At 43.1% G+C, this 27,777-nt stretch overlaps 1 protein-coding gene and 1 long non-coding RNA gene across 2 annotated transcripts in view; one reads left to right on the top strand and one right to left on the bottom strand.

Annotated features, from left to right (window-relative positions):
* SUGCT (succinyl-CoA:glutarate-CoA transferase) overlaps positions 1-27,777 on the top strand; it is a 737,889-nt gene that overhangs the window by 589,225 nt on the left and 120,887 nt on the right. The gene's annotated exons all lie outside the window — the stretch shown is intronic.
* On the bottom strand, positions 16,435-17,738 carry LOC120235599. Its single transcript, XR_005529460.1, has 3 exons — positions 17,511-17,738; positions 17,350-17,423; positions 16,435-16,956 (listed from the first exon to the last, which is right to left on the bottom strand). It is a non-coding gene; the product is annotated as an uncharacterized LOC120235599 (long non-coding RNA).

Below are 27,777 nucleotides of genomic sequence, written 5' to 3'. Positions count from 1 at the left end.
AAGTGCCATAAACTGGGTGGCCCATAAACAACAGAAATTGTTTTTTCACAATTCTGGCAGTTAAGAAGTCCAAGATCAAGGTCCTAACAGATTCAGTGTCTGGTGTCTGGTGAGAGGCATTTTTGGTTCAGAAACTGCCATCTTTTTGCTGTGTCCTCACGGGGCAAAATGGGAAAGAAGCTCTCTGACCACTTCTATAAGGGCATGCATCCCATTCATGAGGGCTCTACTTTATAGTATAATCACCTCCCAAAGGCCCCACCTCCAAATGCCATCACATTGGGGATTGGTTTTGACATATGAATTTCAGACAGACACAAATATTCAGTCTATAGCAATCAATAAATGGAAGGATCCTCCTCCTTCCTGAGTGCTGTTTTCATGACAGTGGCTTCTTCTGTTGACAGTAACATCCACTGAGCTGGGTGGATGTGAGTTAGTTTCTAGAGGCTGTTCTGGTATAGCGACAACCAGTCATGTTCCCAAGACCATTCTCAGTGGGTAGTCATTTCTAGGGACCTTGCTAAGTCTTAATCTAGAGGAAACTACAGCATTTCCAAGAGTTTACTGGACAGTTTTATATGATAATTTTGTTCAGGAAGCTAGGCTATATAACTCAGCTCCCCCACCTCTTCTTCCAATAGGTCTTCTCAGATCTGTTCCTTACAGGGGTCATCACAGAGTTTGTGGTCATATCACAGCTCCTACAACTGGAGAACTCCCCACCCTCATTGTCACCTTCACCTTGGAACACAAGAACACGCCTGTGTTAGCACGTCCTAACAGCAGCCCTGGGCATCCTGTAATTGCCTGTAATTGCCTGGGGTAGAACTAAACTCTGCTAGAGGCTCAGATTACAGAAATCTACATCTAACCCAAAGAAGAATCTCCCCTCAAATGAGGAGTATAGATGTGAAATCCCAGTATACGCCATGAAAACGCAGCAACAGTGACTATTTTTTAAGACGGAGAGGCAGTTTGGGGAAAAGGAGAAAATTTCTTTAATCTCTTTACCCTGCTTCATCCTGATTTTCTTTTGAAAGATGTTTGGTATGTGCGAATGTGAGTGTCCTGCGTGTCGCTAGAAAACACAAGAAGGACGCTGTGATTATCATTCTCTGAAGAGGCTCTCCTACAGGAAATTGGGCTGCAGGGGAGGAAAAGTGTGTGTTTTCCTGCAGGAAGTGCTTGTAGAAAGCCAAATCTGGGAAACAAATCATGAAGAAGGTATAAATAAAATTCTGGCCCTTTGCATTTTAAATGGCGGGATAGTACCTTTGGTCCCAAAGAAAGCAATTTCTTTTGGATGTGGTCCTTCAGGCACGTGAAAGCTTCGGATTTAATTTTAAAACCAGCACCTTTATGCTTCCCGTTTTTCCTAAATCGCCTGACCACAGGCACATACTCTCAAACCACCAACACTGGGAAACTTACAAATGGGAAAATTGAATTCCACTTAGAAAAAAGAGTATTAGAAATCTCCAAGGAGTGAAGCCTTAAATATTGTGTCAAAGTAAGCTCGGGTGGATTTTTGTTCCTTTTGAAAGAACTGACTTCCTATGTTAAAACTTGCTCGGGTTATAAATTGCAATTGAAATCCTTTTTTCCGTGCACTTTAAAACTCACTGACAATAAAATTTTAACAAAGAATAGATTTTATTGGGAGCATAAACTGAAGCGGAAATTTTTAGCTGTTAGCATAGATGTTATCAAATGTCTTCTTTCATGGTATTGTTTACCAACGTATTTATATACACTTCGAATAAAATGAAATGGAAAAAAAAATATACCTTATGTTGTGGCTTTAGAGAGTAGAACTTGCTCTCAGTAAAACTTCCCAGATCCACACAGTACCGTATAAATGACAGGAAGTAGGGAGCTGTTTCATGAAACATAATAGTAGTAGTGTCAACGTGGTGCTCTGTGCAATAATGATGTCTGTCCCTAACTCGGTCTGGATGTCTGAGACTCAGTGCCTTCATAAATCCTTCCTTCCCATTCCAGGCTGTGATCAAGCAAAGAGATAAGGGGACTTACACAAAGTGGGCACATCTTCTTGGGCCCTTCAGAGCTCTCAAGGGATTAAAGTCAATGAGTAGATAAATAAGCTTTCGTGGAAGCCCTTCACCTTCATCTCATTCCTGCCTAGACTATTGCAATAGCATCTTATCCTTGGTCTCTGATCTCTTGCCCCGCCTGCAGTCTGTTCTCTATAAGGAGAGAATTTTACAAACATAAAAGCGTTCATGCCCCAGCCTGCTCAGAATCCCTGAGGGCATCCCGTCACATCTTATCTGAACCCATTTTCTGCCCCTGTCCTCCTTCCCACCCCCACCCCCCCGGAACTAACCAAGCCCTTATTCGGAAGCTTTATACTTGTTGTTTCTTCTGTCTAGAACACCAGATATTCTCATGACTCTGCTCACTGCTTTTAAGGGTCTGCTCATATATTGTCTCCTCTCTGAGCCCCCTGCCCCCACCCCATTATCACTCTCTGTCTCCTTCCTCTGCTTTACTTTTCTTCATAATATTTACCACTCTTGGATATCAGATGACTCATATTCATCTGTTTACTAACTGTTTCCCTCATCAGGACGGAAGCTCCCTGAAGGGAGAGACTTTGCTCACAGAGTTTACAATGAAAGTCCCATATAGGAGCTCAATAAACATGTGTCTAATGAATTGTTTTATGTTAGTGAATGTTAGTCCCTCTGGGGACTTCTCGTCCTTTCTCTTCATATAATTGAACATAAGTAAAATTGTATAATATTCACTACTAGGGATTGTCACGACCTATACATTTCAGAACTGGAATGGTCAATAGAGATCATCTAGCTAGCTCATCAGTTTTCAACCTTTATTTTCACTTTGCTGAGATGCAGAGTATAGTCTGATACACTTTTGAGAAGTCTCCCCTGGATATTCCCATATTTGGGAATTCCTTCCCTCATCAAACAGTAACTCTTCCTACCCATTATTGCTCTGAGAAAAGCTTTGCAATCATTTCTAATCATTAGAACTATTAATAATGCCATAGTGTGGTTCCCTAGAAGCAGCATGTGAGGAAGGGATTAGGGTGCACTGATTTAATGAGGGAGTAATCTCTAGGAAAAGCCTAGAAGAGAGTGAAGAGAGCAAGATAAGGAAAGAGATGTGGATCCCCAAGGATGTGGTCTTAGGTAAAGTCTAACTTTGGCCTGATACACAGGATTCACAGGGCAGAACCTTCCTTCCCTTCAAAGAGCCTAGGGTAAAGAACCAAGCAGTCATTGGGTACCCTGGGGCTGGGGTGGCAGGTGGTGGCTGGTTTCCCTGGCATCTCTCCTGGTATATCAGCCAAGGACAACTCACAAGAGAACATTCTCAGCAGTATTACTCAAAGCAAGCAAAGGATGGGTGCGTTATCTGGTCCACAACCTCTACCACAGATGGTTTCTCAGTTGTGACTATGTACCACAGGTTATAGTTCTCAAATTCACTGCACGTCAGAATCCCTTGGAGGGCTACTTGAAATCCATATTGTTGGGCTCCCGTCCCACAGTTTCTGGCACAGATAGGAGGTGGGGCCCAAAAATGTATTCTAACAAGTTCCCAGCTGGTGCTAATGCTAGTCAGCGGTTGAGTGAACAATTGTGAAGATGGCTGGGTTGTATCATACTTAAGATTACCTTAAAGAATCTCAGAAAACACACACACACACACACACACACACACACACACACACACAAATCTTACTCCAAAAAGCACTGGAAGTAAGAGAAGGCCTTCTTGAAATTCTCTTGAAGAAGGGTAGGGGTATGTGTACCCTACACCACACTCAGCAGACTTTCTAAGAGATAGCTTTTAGAAACTGCCCCTCTACTCACTTTCATCCTTACTGCAACTACCTTCTCCCGTGTCATAAAACATTCTCTGAGTGTTAGCGATAAGATGGGCTACTTCTTTCCCATTCAAGAAAGTGTTGTAGAATGCAGGACGGACATACATTATCACAAACATATCCTTGAATTTGCTTTTATTTACACAGAAACAAGCTGTGTGTGTTTTATTCTTTGCGTCTTAGGAACAAATTACTTAGGATCCACCCCACAGTTTATGGAAAGGATATGTATGTCTCAGCCACTGTTCTGTAGCTGATGAGTAAGGGGCACCGGGGGTGAGGCCTTTAATGTTCTATTTCAGACAGAATTTCTCTCTTTGGAGGTTTCTCATCCACCCCATTCTTCCTCCATTCTAAGTTTTGTAGATCTTGCTAAACAGGATAGTTTTAGGGATTAGGATATAGACGTGTATTTGTGCATTAAGAGAGATTGAGATTTCTAAAATCACGCCTAAGGAAAAAAAGAGATTAAAAAACAAAAGCAAAGACAAACTTCTCTGGTCACATTAAAAACTAGTCCAGGGGCCCCTGAGTGGCTCAGTCCATTAAGTGTCCGACTCCTGATTTCAGCTCAGGTCATGATCTCACAGTCTGTGGTTTGACCCCATGTTGGGTTCTGTGCGGACCGTGCAGAGCCTATTTGGGCATATCTCTCTCTCTCCCTCTCTCTATCTTCTCCCCCTCTGAAAATACATAAATAAACTTTTTAAAAAAATTTTTACATAAAAAGTAAAATTAAAAAAAAAAAAAAAACTAGTCCAGCTACGACAACAACAAAAAAGTGCAAAAACTAGATAATTTTATCTGAGTGGACAAGTTTAGCAAATAATCCCCAATTTACTGAAAGATCACCCAGAGTGTTCTTCAGAGGTTGTATTATCATTTGATTATTTCTTCCCTGGGATCTTAGTTTAAGAAACTTTCCTTCAAGAGTTTTGACTTGAAAAGATGCCATCTAAAATAAACTCCCAGTTTGTCAGTCAGTGCTGTGGGTTTGGAGTGTGGAATGCGGCGCGAGGATGTTGAAGGAAGAGTTCTCGCCAGCGGAATGGGCTGAGGAAGGGATAGGGAGTCATAGGCGTTTGCCCAAGGAGGCTGACCTTCACTTAGGTTAGGATCGCTGCTAAACAAGGTGGTGAAACTTCTGAATCCGAGATGAGAATCCCAGATACCTACTAGGGCCCCGTCAGGGAATGCTGGTGAGTGAAGGCCGGAGGGGGGAAGAAAGGCCGAAGGGAGCCCCGTGGTGGCACACTTCGTCTTCTGGGGACAACACAGGCTCAGCTTCTGTGTTTATAAGGGAAGCTGCATCAGGATTTTGTTGTGAAATCTTGTAATGGAGCCATACCGTTTCCTCTTTCCTATCCAGTCCCCTTCCCCAAGCTCCAGTCCCCCATCCTTTTGAGACCCAAACACTATTGCTTCTGGACCACAGCTCCCTGCTGTGGAATCCTAGCCTTCACTCTCTGAACCGCACATCTGATTTTATACTGTTTTGCGACTTCTGTTTTTATATGAACATTCAAATCATTGTCAAAATGGCCTTGTGGGTCCCCAGCTAGATCATAAGCTTGTGAACTCTCTGAGCACAATGTCCAGTCTCAAGGCTTTGTCACCCCTCAACATGCACAGGGCAGGGCTGCTGGCTTGCAGGTACCACCCACCCTATGGCAGAGGCTCTGTGTCCTTATTTACGGCTCTGTAAGCCAGGCCCACGTCGAAGATGAGGAAGCTGAGTGTCAGCAAGCCCACCTGGCCTGGCCCACTCATAAAGGGAGGAGCTGTATGCCCTTGACTGCCTTTGACTTTGCTGCCCTTTACATCATTATCTTGGTCACATAAAACTGCCATAACAGAAACATCATAGAGTGAGTGGCTTGAACCACAGACGTTTACTTCTCATCGTCCTGGAAGCTGGAAGTACAAGGTGAAGGTGCTAGCAAACTTAGTGTCTGGTAAGGCCCATTTCTGGTTTGCAGATGGCCTCACCTGGCAGAGGGAGTGGAGAAAGGAAGCCGTATTCTTCTTAGAAGGACACTAATTTATTCAAGAGAGCTCTGCCCTCCTGGCCTAATTCCATTCCAAAGGCCCATCTCCAAATACCATCACACTGGAGGTTAGGATTTCAACATGTGAATCTTAGGCGGGGGGGGGCGACACAGACATTCAATACATTACAATTATTTAGACTATAACTACTTGCTTGTAAATAGGTATTTTCAGCAATGAATCAGTGATCTAGTATTCCAGTGTTTGTTTTTTATACTGACTGCCAGGTTACAATTATTTTATAACTTTTAGGATACTCTATTTGTTAAAGCAGGAATAGGAACAGAGAAGGTTAGTGAGGTCTGATAAAAAATATAACCTCTCTGGGGGCACCTGGGGGGGCTCAGTTGGTTAAGCATTTGACACTAGCTCAGGTCATGATCTCACGGTTTGTGGGTTCAAGCCCCACATTGGGCTCTGTGCTGACAGCACAGAATCTGCTTGCGATTCTCTCTCACACCTCTGTGTGCCTCCCCCGCTCGCTGGTGCCCTCTCTCTCTCTCTCTCTCTCAAAAAAAAAAAAAAAAAAAAAAAAGATATATATCCCCTCCCTCCTTTCAGCCACAAGTAATCTCATAAGAACAGGTCAGGTCTATTTTCTAGCCAGATAAAGCATATTGTGTTTGATGAGGTAGAGCTGGAAAGCAGTGTGTATCTCCCATTGTATGGTATAGGTAACTTGATTTCCCCTTCTAATTTGTTGTAAGATGTTGCACAAACCTCTTATAACATGATGCAGAGTGGAAGAGAAACTAACAATTGCCTGTGTAGAGAAAGAGTTTAAGATCATCTAAAACTTGGTTTGGGTATGCAACCTTTCTGTAAAGAAATGCTGACCATGTAAAATGGAAGTGTATTTGTTTCTTTTCTCATACTTACTAGAACTACTACTAGATAGATGCTATCCTTACAGAGAAGGACGTTTGAGCAAATGTTTCAACATTGGGCCTCTGACCCAGCCTCAGAGAAGGATGGAGTCTCAGTGCCAGAGAGGTGGGTCCCCTGTGGGGCCATTGGCATAGGCAGAACTCACCTCTCCCTAGAGTTAACTTAGGAGCAGATTTTAGATGTTGCTGACAGTCTCATTCATTTTAAGCTTTTGGATTGGGGTTCCTGGGTGGCTCAGTTGGTTAAGTGTCTGACTCTTGGTTTCAGCTCGGGTCATGATCTCGTGGTTTGTGAGTTCGAGCCCCATGTTGAACTTTGTGCTGACAGTGCAGAGCACACTTGGGTTTCTGTCTCTTGCCCTCTGTCTCTGGCCTTCCTGTTCTCTCTCTCTCTCTCTCTCTCTCTCTCTCAAAATAAGAAAATAAATAAATAAACTTAAGAAAAAACTTTGGATTTTGTTGTCACTGGATCTTGGGGAGATTCCGTAACATTTTCAGTGATCTGATAACAGAATTCTCCCATATCATGTTCAGTTGCAAGGTCATTTCGAATGTAATTCATATGTTATGGTGGGAGAATAAAATGTCTGAACTTATTTAAAAAATTTTTTAATGTTTATTTATTTTCAAGAGACGATACAGAGCGTGAGTGGGGGAGGGCAGAGAGGAGACAGAATCTGAAACAGGCTCCAGGCTCAGAGCCCTGTGCGGAGCTCGAATTTGGGAACAAGGAGATCATGACCTGAGCCAAAGTCGGATGCTTAACTGGCTGAGCCGCCCAGGCGCCCCTGAACTTATTTTAAGATGAAAGCACCCATGTCCCCCAGCCCAGGCCTACTTCAGGTTAGAAGTCTGTAGAGGAGGGGTATGCATGACAGAGGAGGGGGACACAGATGGCTTCTGTTCCATTTTCTCGCTGTCATTTGTCTCCCTCCCTCTTTGCCCCCACTGTGCCCCCACTATTCCAGTTTCATGCTGGAAAAGGACCCAAGAGAGCTGGGCAGAAAAAGCCTCACCTCATTGGTGTTGCGTGATCTGGGATAAACTGTCTGCGCTTGAAGACTGCTCGAAGCAGGCCCTCCCATGCTGTGCTTTCAGGGTCTTCCACTCAGAAAATCCCACCGCAGGCCCCGGGCTCAGGCGGTGCCTCCCTGCACCTGCCAGTTAACACTCCCTCTTTCCCAGGCTTGACCCCTCTGTGTACGACGCACTGCCAGTTCTTCCTCTGCTGTCTTCCCCACGCCTCTCTTACTAAGCTTGAGGGAGCGAAGATTCGTACCCAGCCAGAGGGTGGTATTCTCATAAATGCTGCCATCCTCCAGCATTCTCATCCTCAGGAGGTGGCTGCTGAGTTCAGGGTAACAAAACCAATTCTCCCCACCTCCTTGCAAGTCCTGCGAAGGTGGTCTAGAAGCACAGTCCCCTGTTATTTTGCGTTTAACCTTGGGGCCTTTTGTGTTGAACCCAAACAGAGGTGGCAGTGATTCTGTTGTAATATCCAGCAGCGCTTGTAAATCCGGGCATCGATCTGAGTATTTGTGTGGGAAGTATCAGTTGTGTAGAGAACTGTTTGAATTATGCTTTCAAACACTTATTCGTTCAGACTCCAGTCCCCACGTCTCTAACCCCCTGCAACAGACTTTACATTTTCTTTCATATTCTCTTCCTTCTTTGGGAAAGGAGGCATTATGACCATGCCAGGGGAGTTCACTGGGCATCTACCTTGCTTTTGCCGTGTAGAAAACTGTCCAGAGATATTAAGAAATATTTTAATTTTTTTAATGTTTATTTATTTTTGAGAAAGAGATAGAGACACAGTGATAGAGAATGAGTGAAGGAGGGGCAGAGAGAGAGAGGGAGACACCGAATCCAAAGCAGCTCCAGGCTCTGAGCTGTCAGCACAGAGCCCGACACAGGGCTTGATCTCATGAAGCGTGAGATCACGACCTGAGCCGAAGTTGGACACTTAACTGACTGAGCCACCCAGGTGCTCCATTTTATTATATATATTTTTTTAAGTTTTCAAAAATATTTTAAACTTTATGTCACTTTCCATGGCGACACTATTTAGCTAACATTAATTACTGGAAACAAAACAAAAGAAACACAACTACTCCCTCCCCTCCTAAAAAAGCCCAAAGATTTCCTGAGATTTGTCATATACTGAGTTAAGTGTCTCTGGTTTTGCTGTAGTTTCTGTTTAATCTCCCAATTTTGCCTGAAGCCATGAAGTCGACCTCAGAGCAGAGCGTCTCTCCAGCCCTTGCTGCTGAAATGAAAACCATGTGCTTGTGTGGGTTTTCTTTGTTTTTCTTTTTAAAGTTCTTCTCCATTATTTAATGAAACTATTTAGTAATGCATAGGTCTTAAATAATAGGGTTCACATGGGCTGTTATCAATTAAGTCACATTAACACAAACACTTGTCCTCAGAAGCAAATTTAACTCTGGACATGTTTAAAGCCGATTGTAACACCCTGGAGGAAGTTAGAAACCCTTTGAATTTTTACAAGTCAGACTATACAGAGCAATACATAAAAATAATATGTGCATGAAATACTTAATACTTGTACAGTCCCCATCCATCTTTTCCTCCTTGCAGGAAGGTAATTTATCAGTCTAAACTCCCGTCCTGGGTAGTGTTACTTCTGACCCCGGTTTAGTGGAAGAAAAATCTAATTCACACTGGAGGCATGTCACCTCCCTGCACCTGGGATGCAAATCACACGTCAGTACACCAAGCGAGTTGTGGAGATGCCTTCTCCTTCCACCTGCCAGGAGTTAAGATCATCTGGAAAAGAAGCATTGCAAGGGTATGTCTTGAATTCTGAAAATCACACCTTCTATTCCACTGTAACAGTATTTTAAAGAATAAAATCCCCCCCCTTTTTTTTTTGCTTTGAAAACAGACCAACCTGGTACAAATAGGTCATTCTTGAGTATTTGCTCATGCCATATGCATAGCAGAGAACGAGCAGTTTATGGCCAGTGCAGCAAACACATCGGAGGTGTTGATGTGGGGGCGGGATGGGGAGATTTTGCCACTGTGACCCAATCTGCACAATTGCAAACAACACTCGGCCTTCTCGAAGCCCCTTCTCTTACTTTCTCGCATGCCTTCTGCCTGACTGCAGGACGGAAGGACCATCACTCTACAGCATGTCTCCTTATTTCCCACAAAACTAACAAGCAAAAGAGCTCAACTCTCATTTCCCAGTGAGGGTGTTCTCACCAGGAAAACAAATAAAGTGAGGTAATTTGCATTTTGATGTGACTGACTCTCCCCTGAGTCCCGGATAGGTGCATATCCAAAGGCAGCTGGCATATCCCCCTGGGATATAGCCACGCACAGCAGTTCACACTCTACGCGTGTGGGCGGAGTTTACCTCCCCCCCCCCCCAACACACACACACACATGTCCGGCTTCAATATCTCATGGCCGGGCACAAGCATGTCACCAAGCACGCCAGCTACTGAATGGATTATCTGTCCAGACTTCTCGTCTCTGCCTCTCCGTATTCAAGCAGTTGGAGATTCCTAGTTCCCCTCCTCACAGGTCTTCTACCTGATTCTGGCTCAGTTTCCCCAGACTTGCCATTGGACATTCTCACTGCCAATTCAGTGACCCAGCCCATAGGTCTGCCTGCCACTTCTCCACCGCAAGAGGCTGCTGGTACACACACCATGTCCCACTCTGCAGCTCCGGAGCCCTCTGATCCTTCAGATACTGCCGCCATCTGCTGCTCTGCCCTCCTCCCTCCCTCTCGGACCACCGTCTCCTTCTTTGTCCCCTTATCTCTCTCCCACTGGACATGCTACACTGAGGACTGGGTTTTACAGCCCTTCCTAATCGACTTAATCTTTTTTTCTCCACTGGCTGGTTCTCTGAGGGCAGTTTTGTACCCATCTGCCTGTCTTTAGTGCTGGGCACAGAATAGCTGCTCGGCAAGCGTTAGTTGAGTGCACCGACTGGATGTGGGCGTTGTAAGAGATGAACTTGTGAACTCATTTGCTGAGCTGAGTGGGGGGCGTATTCCTGACTTTAGCCCTGGTGGGCTTCCAATCACTTCCTGTGTTTTGTTGAGTACTGAAAGCAGAGACTTTCCAGTCCTGCTCAGTAATCCCTTCTCCCGGCTTCCAGCCAGAGGAATGGTCACCAGCAATGAGAAACCCCAATTTTTAAGTTCGCCGGGTCCTATTGTATATTGTGTGGCCGAAGCCAAAATGGCCTTTCACCTCTAAATCTAGAAGCCCTTCAGAGGCCCTAGATTATGACTGCAAAACCGTAACTTTTGCCGAAGTCTAGAAATTGTTTCTACAAATTAATCGGTCAATGGAAATCGATTAAATCCTTGTTCCGTGGACACTGAAATGATTGAGATTACTAATGTTTAAACAGAATAAGCTTTAAGTAGGTTATATGAACAAAAAACTGAATTGCTCAATAGATGTTAGGGTGGTTGATATATTCATTTGCAGAAAAGTAATTTTCAAGTTTATTGAAGAATTAAGTAAAGTCTAAGAATAGGAAGAAACTGAGGTGAATGTTTATTACATAAAATCAGAGAAATCATGAGCAAGCCAGCTACTGAAGAAACTATTGACCATACAAAACCTAAAATCCTCTGTGTATCTATGAGCACAGCCACACCTATAAAGGCAAATACCTATGTTACGGCGTTTCAGACATGGAGTAGATGATGCATCACTATACTGTCAGTGCCACTGAGAGTGGGAAAAATAACAAAACACCGGTTAAAATATGATAGGCCAGGGGCACCTGGTGGCTAAGTTGGTTGAACATCTTGACTTCGGCTCAGGTCATGATCTCACGATTCTTGGGTTCAAGCCTGTTTCAGATTCTGTGTCTCCCTCTCTCTCTGACCCTCCCCTGCTCACGTTGTCTCTCTCTCTCTCTCTCTTTCTCTCAGAAATAAATAAAACATTTTTAAAAAGTTTTAAATATGATAGGCCATCAACTGTAAAACATGAATTGATTTTAAGGATGTTAAAATGGGGGGGGGGAGGGGGAACGTGCCTCTTGGGATCCAGGAAGTATGGTAGCAAACTAGAAAAAAAGAAAAACATGACAGAAACATGGCATCTACTCACCTCCAGTGGGAATATAACTTAGCACAATGTTTCTGGATACAATTTAGCAGTTATGTACCAAGCGTTTTGAAACATGCATCCTTCTGGCCCACAAATTTCACTTCTTGGAATTTGTGCTAAAGAAATCATCAAGAATGTGTAGAAAGATTAAGCTACATATTTGGTCACTGCCATAATATTTATAAAGCCAAGACACTGGCATACCTTAAATGTCCAGAAATCAGTGATTAGTTTCTGCAACACGTTATAGCATGTCCATATCAGGGCATTGTCTTAAGTCATTAAAAATGATGCTGTAGATGAAGATTAATTGGCAGAAAAGGATCTTTCCTGCATGTTTTGATTTCATTTCTCCAAGAAAATATCTATAGATGTTGCTATGTAGATATGAATAGACAGAGGAAAAAGCTGGAACTAAATTGATATTAGAAGTGGTGGCTCTGAGGGTGGCACTATAATGCCAATTTTATTTTTATTTTATTTTTCCTCATATATTTTAGTTTCTTTTAAAAATATAATCTATACTAGCACAATAATGAAAAGTTATTTCTATTTAAAATGAAAGTCTGCCTTTAATAGAGTTAAAAGGCTATTGGACACATTAAGGGGAAACTACAAATGAAAATTATTGAAAAAAAAATATAAACTATGCCCTTGGTTTTAGGCATTTGTGGAAAACCACATTTCATGCCAAGTAATGAGCATTCTGGTATGAAAACCGGGTTCTCCCTGTTTTATTGCCACCTTGATTAATAAGAAGTCAAGTTCCTATTTGTGTCTCACGTGTATATTAAGACTCTGACCCCCGCAACCAAATTCAACAAAACCTTGTGAAAAATTTCAGAAACGATTCTTGAGAAGTAACCAGGCACTTGGAAATTAACAAGTATTCAGTGTAACCTGACCTTGAGTGTCACATTTTAACATCTGTTTTTCATGTGATACTTGCTTGAGATCTGGTATTATTAAGTAATGAGGAAAATATCTGACTGTTACCATAGGTAACAGAGCAGTAACTTGAGGCAGGACGGATTGGCATACTTTGTCCATACATTGTAATTCAAATAAAGTCATAACATTATGGCTATAGCCTTCATCTGTCAAGCATTTATACATTTTTTTCCCCTTTGATAAATGAACTGCTAGGCTTTATGACTGGTTAATAATAGTCCAATAAAAAGGAAGAGAAACAGCTTTTGGCTTTCTATTTAAAATTGCCATTGGCAGTTTGGAGATTTAGGTATATACATAAACATTTTTTAAGTGATTCTGCAGTGACATTTTTTTTCAAGTGAAATAACTTTGAGTATTTTAAATAATACTTATTGAAATGGATTCCACATACTTGTGTCTGAGCCAGTGTCCACATATTGCCACAAACTCTGGGAACAAGTTCTTATAATATTAGAGACTACAAAAATATTTATTTATAGTCTTTCTTCCCAAAGACTACATCATATAAAATTTTTTAAAACCCCCACAGATATGAAAGGAGACCACTTTGAAAAGGTGATTGAGTGTCGCTCCTTCAGCTACGAAGATTGATCTGGAGAGTTTCTAGGCGGAGTTCCTAGAGTGGGAATTTCAGCGAGTTATTGCAGGCTTGCGCTTTGTAGCATCTCTTCGTTGTCCTTAGGATGCGGCCCCAGCCCCCTAACATGGCTGACAGAGCCACATGCCATCTGGCCCTTGCCGGCCTCCCCACCTCCTCTCTCCCTGCCAACCACTTCCACTCTGCCTTGCTCCGGGCAGTGCTTCCTTTTGGGGACCGTCTGTACCCCACTTCCTGGCCCGTGGGCCCTCACTCACGCCGTCCTTTCTGAAGCTGTCCGGTCACCCTTTCCCTTGCCTGTTCCTCAGTCCTCTGAATCCAAACCCATCTCCCATTCTGTTCCACGCCGTGTACTTCATCCTTATTATCTCGTTTTCTTCCTTCCCCTCCTCCTCCTCCTTTCTCTCTTTCTCCCCCTCTTCCTCTTCTTCTTCTCTCCACCACTTGCTCCTCTTCCTCCTCCTCCCTCTTCCTCCTCCCCTCCTCCTGCCGCTGCTGCTTCTTTCCCTTCTCCTCCTTCTCCTCCTCCTCCTCCTTCTTCTTCTTCTTCTTCTCCTCCTCCTCCTTCTTCTTCTTCTTCATCTTCTTCATCACCATCATCTCCTCCTCCCCCTCCCCCTCCTCCTCCTTCTTCCTCTTCTTCTTCTCCTTCTTCTTCTTCATCATCTTCTTCTTCATCTTCTTCTTCTCCCCCTCCCCCTGCCCCTCCTCCTCCGGTAACTTTCTTGCTGCTCTGCCTGGTGTTTGCAGTAGGTTAGGGTCTCCACTCTCAACTCTCGTTTCCCTCGGAAGGTTTTGGCCCCCTTGCTCTTCCCACGGTGATCTTTCGGCGACCTGCATGCACGGCTGCAGCCAGCCCTCAGGCTCCGCAGGTCAGGGGGCCTCAAGGTGCAGAGCCATCGCCCAAGAGCAGCTCGAGCTGACCCGAACGCGGCCAGGCGGGGTTACCCAAGCCCGTGACAGGAAATTCAGAAGCCGGATGAGGCTGAGAATGGGGTGGACCCCGCGAGAGAACCGGGACGAATAAGGGAACCTGGTGGACACGATGAGGCAGAGGCCTGAGACCCAGCGCGAGGACGCGCGGGCTCAGGTGCAGCATCCGAGGCAGCACTTGACACACGCAGCTCCAGTGGGACCATCACACACTGAAATTCTAGTCACTCTGTTGCTCCCTGTGACCTTGGACAAATCATCTAATCATTTCAGAGTCATATGACTTGGTGAAGTCACAATCTCTCTAAGTATTCTAACCTATTAGCAGAGCAATTTGGGTAAGCCCTGTATTTGCCAAAGTTTGGCATGGAAACATCCAGAGGTGCATGGGGCTACAGCAGGGATTCTCAAAGCCCCAGGATTAAAAATGCCTTTCCCTGGCACCTGGGTGGCTCAGTCGGTTAAGTGTCCAACTTCGGCTCAGGTCACGGTCTCACGGCTTGTCAGTTCGAGCCCCATGTTTGGCTCTGTGCTGACAGCTCAGAGCCTGGAGCTGCTTCAAATTCTGTGTCTCCCCCTCCTTCTGCCCTACCCCCACTCATGCTCTCTCTCTCTCAAAAATAAATAAACATTTAAAAAAGGGTTTTTTTTTTTTCCAAATAAAAATGATGCACCTTCTTGGAGCATTCATCATATATAAGGGAACATTAAATATCATATTTTTTAATATCAGAAAAATAAATATGTTGTGGAGTTGTGAATATGTTGCATTCAAATGCAAAATTTGAATACGGTTTTAAGATAAGCATGAGATTACAAAGAAATGTTATCCATGGCTTCTGTAGGCTTCCCCCAAATCTCCGAGGGCCTCTCTACTATCCAGGGCCTCTCAGTGCACATGTGTGTGTTATGCAGGCTCCTTCCAGCCAAGACAAGAAGTTGTTTTTGCTTTTCTAAATAAAAAAGATGAGTGTAACATGTTAAATTGGAACTTTGTGAAGAGCAGTATTCTGCCTCTTTGAGATAAGTTAACATAATAATCTGAGTATGACCAAATGCCACGGATGCGTCATGTTTTTGCTTCTTGAATGCATGTGTCTTGTATTCAAGCTCATCTTAACATGCCAGCTTTGAAATAGGACAGGAAGACACACGACATTTTGACAACATGAAGGAAGCCCTGCCGCACGTTTCATACGAGATTTTAAAACAGAGCTATATTTTCTCATGTCTTTCTAGGTTCCATAGGCATTTATAACAGTAGGAATTTTCCTCCCCGGTCTTTTTGAGCCTTATCTTTCAAAAGCACAGCTATGGTTCATTTTCCCCAACAATGAGTCTGGTGACAGTAATTGGGGCTTTTGATTTGCTCACTTCAGTGACTTGTTTATGCAAGACCCCTGAGAAGTCAGGTCCTGGAGCCAGGCTCTAATGGCTCTCTTCACTTCGAGGGTGTGTTGATGGATTAAAGCAGGCCCTCACTACCTGTTGGTTACTGTGGAAGGGAGCGCCCCTTGATGTAGAAAAGGAGGGGGATGGGGCACATGGGTGGCTTAGTTGGTTAAGTGGCTGAGTCTTGATTTCAGCTCAGATCATGATCTCACAGTTCGTGAGTTGGAGCCCCACGTCAGGGTCTGTGCTGGCAGTGCGGAGCCTGCTTGTGATTGTCTCTCTCTTATCTCTTTATGCTCCTCCCCTGCTCACGCTCTCTCTCACTCTCTGTCAAAATATAAACATTTAAAAAATATTAACAAATCTAAACAACAAAGAAAGAAAAGGTGGGGGGTAAATCATGGGGCTGGGGGGTAACAAACCAGATTAGCACAAACAGATTTCCCATGTTACACTATTCCTCATTCAAATGCCATTCATTGGAGCGGCCTTTTCTTTTTTCATATCCTGAGAGGTATCATGGGCTTTCTTCACTGAATGTTCTACTTAAGCCCTCTGAATAGTTTGCTCTCTGCCCCGGGGCAGCAGATAAGGAATGATATCAGTGCATCTCACTGTGAGACATAATGGTGAAATGCTGCAATGCATGGAATTTTATTTGGGCCTGCAATTTAATAAATGACGGACTATCTCTAGGTCAGATCTAGTCCAGATCAGTCACTACCATCTGTCACCCAGCTACAGCCAACTGGCAGCTGGTTGGTGGCCATTATGAAATCCATTAGCAATTTCAGTTCACTTCTTAATTAATGGACATACTTATGCACAGAACATTCCATAATTGACCATTTTCTTAAGTGGCTTCATTCTGTTCCTATAACCTGGACATTCTTGGCTCCCGAGGACCGTCCTCTGGTTTGGAGTTGCTGTGGTGGGGATAGGGTTTCTTCTGTCCCTGTTCACGCATACAGATACAGCCTGTGAAGAAATGGTAGACTTTGAAATTTTGGCTTACACTGCTTGAGGTAGCAAACAGGATTCCCAAAGAGACTTCTTTCTAGAATTGGAGGCACTTCAAGACAGCCCTTTGGTGAGGGCTTTTAGTGCTGCACCTACGTTGCGGTCCTAGATGAAAGCAGGTCTCATGGAAGGCTGTGACAGGAAAGAAAACCGATCTGTTTAAGTCTGAGGCAAGCTGGCCTCGTGTGGGGCCATTGTCCCCATCAGTTTTTATTTTATCTGAACAATTCCATCCACCACAACTTGCCAGACTAGAGAACTTCCTCTTTCTGGGTTACCAACAGGCACACGTTGCTACCAGCAAATTCTCCCCAATAATAAGCACAATGAATACTAACCAATTGGGGAACATTTTTAACAGAAAAAGAGGCTGACAGCTGCAAAAACCAAACAAGCACGCAGCCCTTCAATTTAAAGAAACCCGAGCCTGCTCTTATACTATAACGTAGGAGAGCCTTTTGGCAGAGTCATAGTTTTGCTCTATTTTTGTATAATAAATACACATATAATCAAGTGAAAATAGACCTTGGTGCAGTGTTCAGCCGTTCCCATGCGGTGACGAGGTAGCTCATTTAAATGCTCCTTGGGAATGTTGGCTCCTTCAATGAGAAAACAGTCAGTTTTAGACCAAATATAGTCAATTCCAAAAAGCAGTCAAACCAGTAGCATGAAAATGAATTTTTCACCTCTTCTGCTGGATGTTGTGGAATCCCATCGACGCGGCCAAGAGGATGGAACGAACGCTCTAAAACCGCATTGTTTACCCCCGCTGCAAACAGTGGGCTTCGAGAAGCTCTGATGAATCTGCATTTTCTCAAGATGCTTGTGGTCCCCCAAACAGGGCCTTCCGGGGGAGGGCCTGGAGGGGGTGCTCTCTGGATCTGTCACCCCCTGAGGAGCACGGATGTTATGAAGATCCCGGGCGGTGGTGCCGGCAAATGGCCAGACGGTGTTCTGTTCCCCACAACCCCGTGCACAGAATTTTCACCCCTTGTGCAGCTGATGAGTCTGGAACGCAGGCTGTGTGCAATTCTCCTGCCAAGGCAAAAGTTTCTCCTTACAAGGAATTAACTTCATGAGGAAATTTAGTCAGATTCAGGGGCTAAACCTTTATTTGGTACCTAAGCCTAGGTCTGGTAGCTCCATTTCAGCAAGCAGCCTTTCAGGAAGACGGCGACTTTGCACAGGATGTCACTCGCAGTGACTCACCGCATAGATCTGCTGCCTCCTGAACTGGCCGTCAAAGAATGCTGGGCGAGACTTAGAGATCTCTTCACTGATGCCTTTACTCAGCAAATGAGATAAATAGAAAGTTAAGGGAAAATCGATTCCAAGTCTTCACACTATTTTCAACCCTGCAGAACTCACGCGCAGGGACCTGAGAACAAGGCGAACAAGGCACCGTAGTACAGTCTGAATTGAACGAGTAAGACTCCAGGCACGGGAATACACACACAGACAGTTAGTGTGTGTTTCTGAGGAGGTTTGGTATTACATTAGTTTTACTTAAGCCAGCGGTTGGCATTCACAACGTAAAGCTAAACAAAGCTACCCCCCAATCCTCTTGGTTCTGCGAAAGCTTCCTCAAGTCCACCGAAAATAAGTCACGAATCCCTGAAGGGCACAATTTTACATCTATCATTCGGGAAACTGGTCAAACAGGTCATTGAATCTTCTTTCTTAGAAAGTCAACATTTTGAAGTTTGCTGGCTCAGAGAGGAGAGAAACCATAAAAAATCAAAACTATGCATTTTAATAGTCTTGCATGCTTTACAAAACCATTGCTCATCCGTGGTCTATCGTGCCAATCAAGACTGAGGAAAGGAGGTGTTCCCAGAAGGAGACGCTTGGTTTCTGGTTCCAAAAAGCTCACGTGCGCAAGCCAGCAGTAATTTGACTATAGTCATTCAGACAAATAATGTAGTAACTAATTTCCCTTATATGGAAGATGACTTGAGCAAAATTCTAGTCTGTTAAGTCCCCTGTATTTGAGTGTAGCCTGAAATTAGAAAAGTTATAGGGAATAAATGAAGAATTCCCACTGAATTACTTGATAATGTAAAGTAATCTAGCCCAAAGGTAGTTTTTCAAGAGGGCTTGCCACATAGTATCTTTTATACGTATTGTTCTTAAGGGTTTAGACTTCTCAGAAGGCTACGTGGTATATAAATAAACCAGTTGGTTTAGAAACACGTTACTGGGGACTGTAGGTTGGGAAAGCCATTCCAGGGACACATCCAAAAGAGGAGGCTGATACATTATTAAACATCACACATGTGTAAAAGAGATTTTCTTTTAGTTTTTTTTTTAAAGCTTATTTATTTATTTTGAGAGACAGAGACAGAGAGAGCATGAGCAGGAGAGGGGCAGAGAGAGAGGGAGCGAGAGAATCCCAAACAGGCCCTGCACTGTCAGCACAGAGCCCGACGTGGGGCTCGAATTCATGAAACCACGAGGTCATGACCTGAACCGAAATCAAAAGTTGGACACTTAACTGAGCCACTCAGGCGCCCTGAGATTTTTCTTTTAGTTTGAACCTAGACTCAATCAGTAAATGACTCTTGAATGTGTGAGGGCGTATAATACATTTCCATGTAATGTTCAATACATATATATTTGCCCCTAAGCTCAATTACCGTGTTCCTACTTTGCTTTTCATACCACATCTTTCTAACGTGCCCCTTTGAAGTCAAGTAGCCTCCCTCCACCACACACACACACACACACACACACACACACACACACACGTACTTTTTTTTTGAGGGGGTCAGTAAAATGTCCATGTGACACATTAGGGCAATATCCTTCAATCTGATAAAGTTATTTATAAGCTGTATACGTCATAAACAACATCTGTATTTTCAACTAGTGTTTGCCATCTGAAATGAATCTTCCAATAGTGCTGTGTAAGTGATTTGCTTCCGAGATCAGCTAGCGTGGGGTCCACATACAGAAAGCAAACTGGCAGAGTTTTCTATGAACTTCTTATAGGACTGGTGAAACGTCTAGCTAACTAAAAGAATGAAATGCATCTGAAGTAAGCCAGGGAAACCAGGGGTCCTGTCACTTCATAAACACATCAGGTAGGCTTGTATAAGACCAAACTTTGGACACTCACCTAGCACCAGCCACAAGATCTCTGAATTTACCCAGAGGTAGATGGGCTGGAATCTGGCTCTCCCCTTCCCAGAAAGCATACGGGCTGCTCTTTTTTGTTTCCTTTTGCTTCTATTAGTAGAAAGATCATAAAAGCACAGATACCTCCACTGATCTCAGAACAGGTGAGCATATACCCCCTGAGATGGCCTGTTTCCTGGAAGTCACAGTTCTCTGAGAGAGTGAGGTTTGTTTTGATTTAACAAGAGCAGTTGCTGATGCTCATTCCTGGTAATAGACTCCTACTTCTGATTCTGACTTCCAGTTAAATTATAAAACCACAGGAAATCTCTGACTACTTCGGTCTTTAAGAGGAACTTTTTGGTGAAAAAAAAATGATGACTTTCCAGGAAACAGAATTCCTTCTCTCATGTACTCCATCCATTAATTTAGACACCTATTGAGGATGTTGAGCTGTTAACCCACTACACACTGCAGTTGTCTATATTTGCTGTTTGCATTTTCAGGAGAGAGGATCTTCCTCCATGCCCAGTACTTACCGAGACACTGGGCAGCTGTTGTGAAATCAACAAATCTATCGACATTTATGTATTTCCTGTCTATTTCCTAACAGGATTCTAGGCACTTGGTAATGAAACACATGGGAAACAGAACAATAAAATGCAGGTAACAAAAAGACCAGGCACCATGTGAAGAAAATGAAAAGATATTTATGCCAAGGGCCAGGTACTGGGATGAGATCACTGAAGCACTAGATTCGATTCTAAATAGAGGCAGAGAACAAATTCCTGATTGCCTGTATTGTTTTCTTAATCTGAGAAAATAAAGCACACGGAGGATTTCCTCACATGGGGGGTCAGGATGTGGGAGGACTTTGCAGATACCTGTTGCCACTGCTGACCCCTATCTATCTATGTCTGTCAGGCATATTTGGTCAGTTCTGTCCCCTATTAAGAAGATTTGGGGCTGGCTGAAGACAGTGGCCTGCAATCTGAGATCCAGGTGCCGCAAGTGACTTACTGACCTCTCCTCTGAAGTCAGTTCAATGCAACTTGAATATGTATTATATATGTAATAAATATGTTTATTATGTATGTAACGTTATATGGAATATATATATAGACATATTTTATACAACTTCTATATGAATGTTTATCTCATATGCACGAAAGCCAAGTTTCTATTGGAATCAACGTTATATCCTTTATTTAAGAAAAAGACAAATTGGAAGCAGATAAAACATCAACAAACTTATTTTATTTAAGGTCTATGAAAACTAAAGGAAAGCCCTTTTAAACATTTACTCTGCCACCATAAGAGAGGCCTTTGGCTGCCTGGGTAGAGGGCCACTGTGATACACTGAGGACTGGAAGGGATGTTGGGCAGTAGAGACCTATACTTTCTTCCCCACAGCTGAACCCAAGCGGTCCTGGGTTTTCTTTCCACTCTCTCGCTCTTTTTTTTTTTTTTTTTAATGTTTATTTTTGAGAGAGAGAGACAGGGACAGAATGTGAGCAGGGGAGGGTCAGAGAGAGAGGGAGACACAGAATCCGAAGCAGACTCCAGGCTCTGAGCTGTCAGCACAGAGCCTGATGTGGGGCTTGAACTCATGACCTGTGAGATCATGACCTGAGCTGAAGTGGGACGCTTAACCGAATGAGCTACCCAGGCGCCCCACCCTTTCTCTTAACTATTGGAATTCACCAGAACTTTCTGTTCTTCAGCTTGGTTCATCTGCTCCCTCCTAGAGATAATCTCTTAAATTCTATATTAATTGCTTATATTTTCCTTAAAATCTTGTTTCTCAGCAGACTTAATCCAAGTCACTAGCGCTCTTGATACAAGCCCCAAACTCTTTCTCTGTAGAAATTGGATGTTGCCCTGTTTCTACTGCTTTAAATCCTTTGACAGCCTTGATTGGGGGGGGGGGTGCATTTTTTTTTCTAGACAAGAAACCTGCCAGAGGTTTATAGAGAGAACTTTATAGAGCAGATAAGCAAGCAATTCATGAAGAACAATAAATAGCTAATTTTATAATCAGGAAGGCAGTAATTAGAAGACCGTATAGGATGGGAGTGGACAGCTTTGGCCCTGGCACCAGGTAGTCCCAATTCAGACACCAGCTCTGCCATTTAAACTAGTGGGGTGACCTTGGCAAATTACATAGACTCTATACCTCAGTTTCTTTGTTTGTAAAATGGGGCTAATAGACAATGAAAGGAACTAATCTGTAGAAAATGTTTGGGATATAGTAAACATTTATTAAGTATTGCTGTTATAATCTACTATGTCCTAATCTGTATGCACAAGGCACCTAACTATTTCTCAGATGTCCATAAAGACACCTAAGATGTTTTATCTTCTATTCTAGCATAGCAAGTCACGGAGAGAGATTACACGTGGGGCAAGGTGAAAGAAAAGCGGAGGCTTCACACCCATGTGGTAATCTAGCTGCCTACTTGCCAAGGTTTGAACTTGGGGGCACCCGCAGTGGGCAGGCTGCCCTCACCATGAGGGCACATACTGTCACTGACTGTGCAGGTGCTGTTTGGAACAGGCATTGTCATGCGAGGAATACGCTTGATTATCAAGGGAGGGGTTAGTGCTTATAGCCAAAGGGCCAAGTGCTAAGAAAACACAGGATGATATATAAACAAGACGCAACACTTCTGTGGCAGGTGAAAGATGAATGAGGTACTTAAGCAAGGCTCTCAAGACAGAGCAGTGTGTGTGATTGAAAGGCTGCACTGACTACGTGCATTGTGTTTGGAGAAACAGGTGAGGCCCCCACGGGCTGTCAAATACTGAATAATATATTAGTAGGAATGGTATCATGTTATTGTTAGTGACTCCTCGCCCCCTGTTAGCTAAGGCAGTAACTTTTTCTCTATACAAGTATTTCGTGACCTTTGAGATTTCTCTCTTGCCTTTCACAGGTATACTTTTCCATGCTTTATACAAAGACGTCATAATTTCTTTAGGAGAAAGTCTATCATCAATGTTCCCTGGAAGTTATTCTTCAGCTTATCCAGGAGATATGAAGTCGCTTTTTCAGTTCCCAGTCTCAGTTATTGGGTTTCTAGTCTCAGGGGCTAGATAGTGGCGGCATTTGGGGAACTGGTCGCCAGGTACCCTTTCTCATCTTGAGCAACAGGATCTAACCCTCTGGACGTTCTTCTCTCTGGGAAGCACTTTACATTAGGTGAGTCCCGAGGGCCATTATCATCCTTTCTCATCACACACTTATACAAATGTAGAACATCACACTGAAAATATTCTCTGATGCCTTCGTGTCCAACAGCCGTGCCAAGGCTCAGCAAGAAATCCTTTGATGTAGGCGTGGTTTCTTCCAAATTAATCATCCTGTTCAGGATAGAACTGAGCTTTCTGAACTTTGATTCTTGACAACCAGTATCGCTATCAATTTAATAGAAACTTTTTGGCTAGACCTGAATGCACGCATCATAAAGATGAAATACTTAGTTACTCTACGCAGAGAAAGAATTTTTGCCTAGGAATGTTGTGGCTCTAGATACCTATGTGTAAAAATACGTGATGTATATTTCCTTTCATCTTTTTTTTTCATATGTGGGATTATCTTACTCATACAAATTTGTATCTTGAATTTTTAGTCAGTAACTTTCTTGTGTTGCCAAAGAACTTTGTAAATGTAATTTTAATAGCTCTTCAGTATTCAGTCACGACTTTTAATTTTTTTTCTTAACATTTATTCATTTTTGAGAGATAGAGATAGAGTGCGAGTGGGGGAGGGGCAGAGAGAGAGGGAGACACAGAATCCAAAGCAGGCTCCAGGCTCTGACCTGTCAGCACAGAGCCCCATGTGGGGCTTGAACCCACGAGTGGTGAGATGCTATAAAAAGGGTTTGAGCCCTGCATCGGGAGCCACGCTGACAACTCGGAGCCTGGAGCCTGCTTCAGATTCTCTCTCTCTGCCCCTCCCCTCCTCGTGCTCTGTCTCTCTGTCTCTCAAAAAATAAATAAATAAATAAAAACATTAAAAAATGTAATCAACACTTAGTAACACCTATCTATTGCAGGTATTGTGCTAGAGAGTAGGGACATGAAAGGTTCTGTCCCTTTTCTCAGGGACTGTATGTCCACAGATGATTAGAAACCATTGCGATAAAGGATTTAATCTTGTAGGATTAGAAGAAGAAACACAAAGTTGTTCTGGGCTGGCAAAATAAAATGAGAAGAGTAGTGCCATCTGACTTGTCTTACAGGATACATGTTTGCAAAAAAGAAAGCATTGGGATCTGTGTGTGTGTTGGTGTGGAAGCACGTTAAAAGTCAAGGAGGTTTTAAAGAGCGTTCAGAATCTGGAAGTGTTTGATGCTACATTTTGGTGAGCTGTGACTGGATAAGTAGTTCAAGAAAAGGGTGTGAGGGTTCTTTGTTTGTCCATATGAAAGGCTTTAGACTTTATCCTACAGATCTGAAGTCACAGCTCAAATACCTCCAGGTACTCAATGGATAAGGCCAATGACTACATCAGTAGTAACCAGGTAACAGGAGTAGGGAACACAGGAAAGCATATGTCACAGCGAAAGACAATAAATAGGTGTCTCTCAGCTCACATAGGTTACGTCCAGACTTTCCAGACCCTTTCACTTATTGTGAAGACTCATAAATCTAGGTTTATATGTAAAATCTCCACATTTTTAATCTTGGCCATCAAGATTGAGAATGATGCAGATGATAAAATATCGTGCAAGCCAGAGAAAGCTGCTTGGGTATATGCTCTGCTTGGGTATATGGCATGGCCAGAAATGGACTTTAGAGACTTGGTTCAGATGGTTGCTGTCACTGATGATGGATGAGGCCCATGGTGAGACGATTTGGAGACTCTTTAGTAGGGTAGACAAGTGGTTCTCATGTCTTCACTTATGGTGATCTTCATAAAAAAAAAAAAAAAAGAGTGAAGGGCATATTTGAAAAGTGGTAGGAAGTGATAGGACTTGATAATGAATTTATCTTGACTGGGGGAAGAGGTGGCCAGGTATAAGATGGGGGGGGGAAGGTCAAGGAGACTTCCCAGTCAGAAGTCATGTGGCTGAATGGGTGGGAATTGGCTGGAACAGGTTTGAGGTGTGGTGACAATGAGTTTTATTTGGACTCTAGTGAGTTTGAGAGTCTGTCATGGTATTCATGACTCTGAATCATGGAATTCGTCTGATTCTCCTAACAAGGCTATGAGGTAGTTTACGTTAAGCCAGTTTTTAATGGTGAAGAAATTGAAGTCCAGAGAGGTGAAAAAGTTTTGTCCAAGTCCTTAGCCTTGGCAGAACTGAGATTGGCTAAGGTTCCTGCTACTCATCACCATGGCTTTCAGTCAAGATCAAGATCTTTTGAAATACCTGTCAAATGTTCATCATTTCCTTAGTTTAGGTTCTAAGTACCCTTATGTGATAGGGAAACACAAAGCATTCATGCTTCATACGTAAAAACTTGGGAAATTCAATATTCTAGAGTCCTCAGAAAATAATCGTGTGCCACCAAGGAACCGAAATTGTGAGGATATATGCATCTTTGTTTACATGGTACACACCTGCATGAAGCAGCCCCTCTGCCTGGACTCAGGTCACGTGCACACATAAGCCACTGAAGTGGAAGAAGAAAAACTTTAATGTGACAGCAGTATGTGGTTTTAAGTTTTTACCAGGTTTCTGAAAATGACAAAGCTAGTTCCAACAGAGTGCAAAACAGGATTAAAAATATTCTTTCATGAAAATAATTTCAATAAAATATTGGTTGAAATCTGGATGGATGAAATCTGGATGTAAACATTCCTGTCTCTATTACGTAGGACCTCTGAATTTCATTTGGATTTATAAGATTGGGCAAGTGGTTTTGGGGGAGGGGGAGAGGAGTGGGAGGATCTTGTTCAGATGGGGTGCATGATAAACTGAGAATTCTAGCATCTGAGGATCTGTCTGGATGTGACTGAGGAGCTAGATACAGTGGGTTGTAGGGTTGCTGTAACAGATGACCATGAACTATGGCTTACAAGGACAGGTATTTATCCTCGGACTGCTCTGGAAGCCAGAAGTCTAAAATCAAAGTGTGGCAGGTCCCTACTCCCTCTGACAGCCCCCAGGGAGAACCTTTCCTTGCTCCTCCCAGCTTTGGGTCATTCAGGTGTTCCTTGGCTTGTGGCCACTTCACTCCATCCTCAGCCTCTCTGGTCACACTGCCACCTCCTCTTGGATGTGTTTGGTGTTATCTTCTCTTGCCTGTCTCTTAGAAGGACACTTGTGATGGCATTTGGGGCCCAGTCATTTCATCCAGGATAATCCTGGTATTCTAAAATCCTTAAGTGAATCACATCTGCAATGACTCTTTTTTCCAAATAAGGCAACACTTGTAAATTGCCAGCACACTAGTCACTACACACTAGACACTACACACTACACACTAGTCAAGGACTAAGCTAAACAAGATGTGTGTTTGGCCACAGGGCTCAGCTCAAAGGAAAATCTTCATTGTGAGCAGTGAAATGTTTGAATCAGACTAGCACCGTCAGGTGTCAGGCCCCAAGGATAAAGCATGGTTATAAACAGGAAGACAGATCACACCACTACGATTCAGAAGACAATGTTTCCCATGATATTCAAGTTAAGCAAACCAGAGACAAGAACCACTTTTCTGTCTGCTCCACTGAGACATGATACTGCCATGAATATCCAGGTTGAAAAATGTGTCTATGAGGCAAGTTGATAACATGTGATTGCAATTATGAGCCACTGGATGCAAAAATTCAGCTGGGAAAATGAATGTGTCTAAAAGGGGCTCAGGCTTAACTCTCAACGGGGTTCATGTCTTTCTCCTTTGGTTTCTATGTATCACCATCCCTCCCCTCCACCTCATATCCAACTAATTCTAGCCAAAATTATATATACATGACTCAGCCCTTTCTGGTGGATAAAATCTTTTGGCATATCCAAAGGGTCACTTGCTCACAAAGTTATCAGTGACCCTCCTCACACTTAATCAATACTATTTCCCCCACCCCTAGTCATACAGACTCCTTATCTCTTGCCCTAGAGCAAAGTATTTCCCTGCCAACACAATTCCCCTCAAAACCAAACCAAAATGTAAATGAAAACACACAACTTATTCACTTTTAGAACCACACCGTAGTGCTTCTGTCTTAGCAACATAATGGTTCTGTTCTTTTCTGAACCTGACCAAATTCTACGAATGATGAATCTGTTGCAAGGAAGATCTGGTATGCAGTGTCCTTGATCTTTCTGCAGTCATGAGACTATCATTGGATTGCCTCTTGGGTAGTTATGGTTCTCTAGAATGGCTGACATAAAGTAAGCAAGTGATATTGCTTCCTCATGGAAGAAGACTGAGTAATCATCACATTTATCAATGACCACTCTGCTTTGTGGCCGTTCAGATACTGTGTGTGCCACGACATCATTTCCTCTGTGGTTTCCTGATGCTGAAAATCTTTCCTGGTTAAACTGATATCATACTGTATCAAGAATGATAATGAGTCAAACATAGTTGGCATTCATGACTTTATTAAAGAAAAAATCAGATGCTGATGCTTGGTTAGGTCCTGCTGTCCTTTGTGTTCCTGTGGACTTAGTAAGGAAAAGCTTTACTACACCCAATAAAGAGAAGCCTTATTGTAATTAGCTCCCAGGGGAGATTTAATCTCAATAGAGTTTACAACTCACTACCATCAAAGACACAGAAAGGAAGCTCTCAATAAAATATTGCTTGCATCTTACTATACCTAAGCTTCCCGGCAGCCCTCAAAGCAACAGAAGAAATGACAAATTGCTAGCGGCAATCATTTGG

The sequence above is a fragment of the Hyaena hyaena genome, unplaced genomic scaffold (assembly GCF_003009895.1).
Source record: "Hyaena hyaena isolate Hyena2069 unplaced genomic scaffold, ASM300989v1 scaffold_133, whole genome shotgun sequence".
Classification (NCBI taxonomy): domain Eukaryota; kingdom Metazoa; phylum Chordata; class Mammalia; order Carnivora; family Hyaenidae; genus Hyaena; species Hyaena hyaena.
Note: the sequence above shows the minus strand (reverse complement) of the source record. Positions and strands in the feature narration are given on the sequence as shown.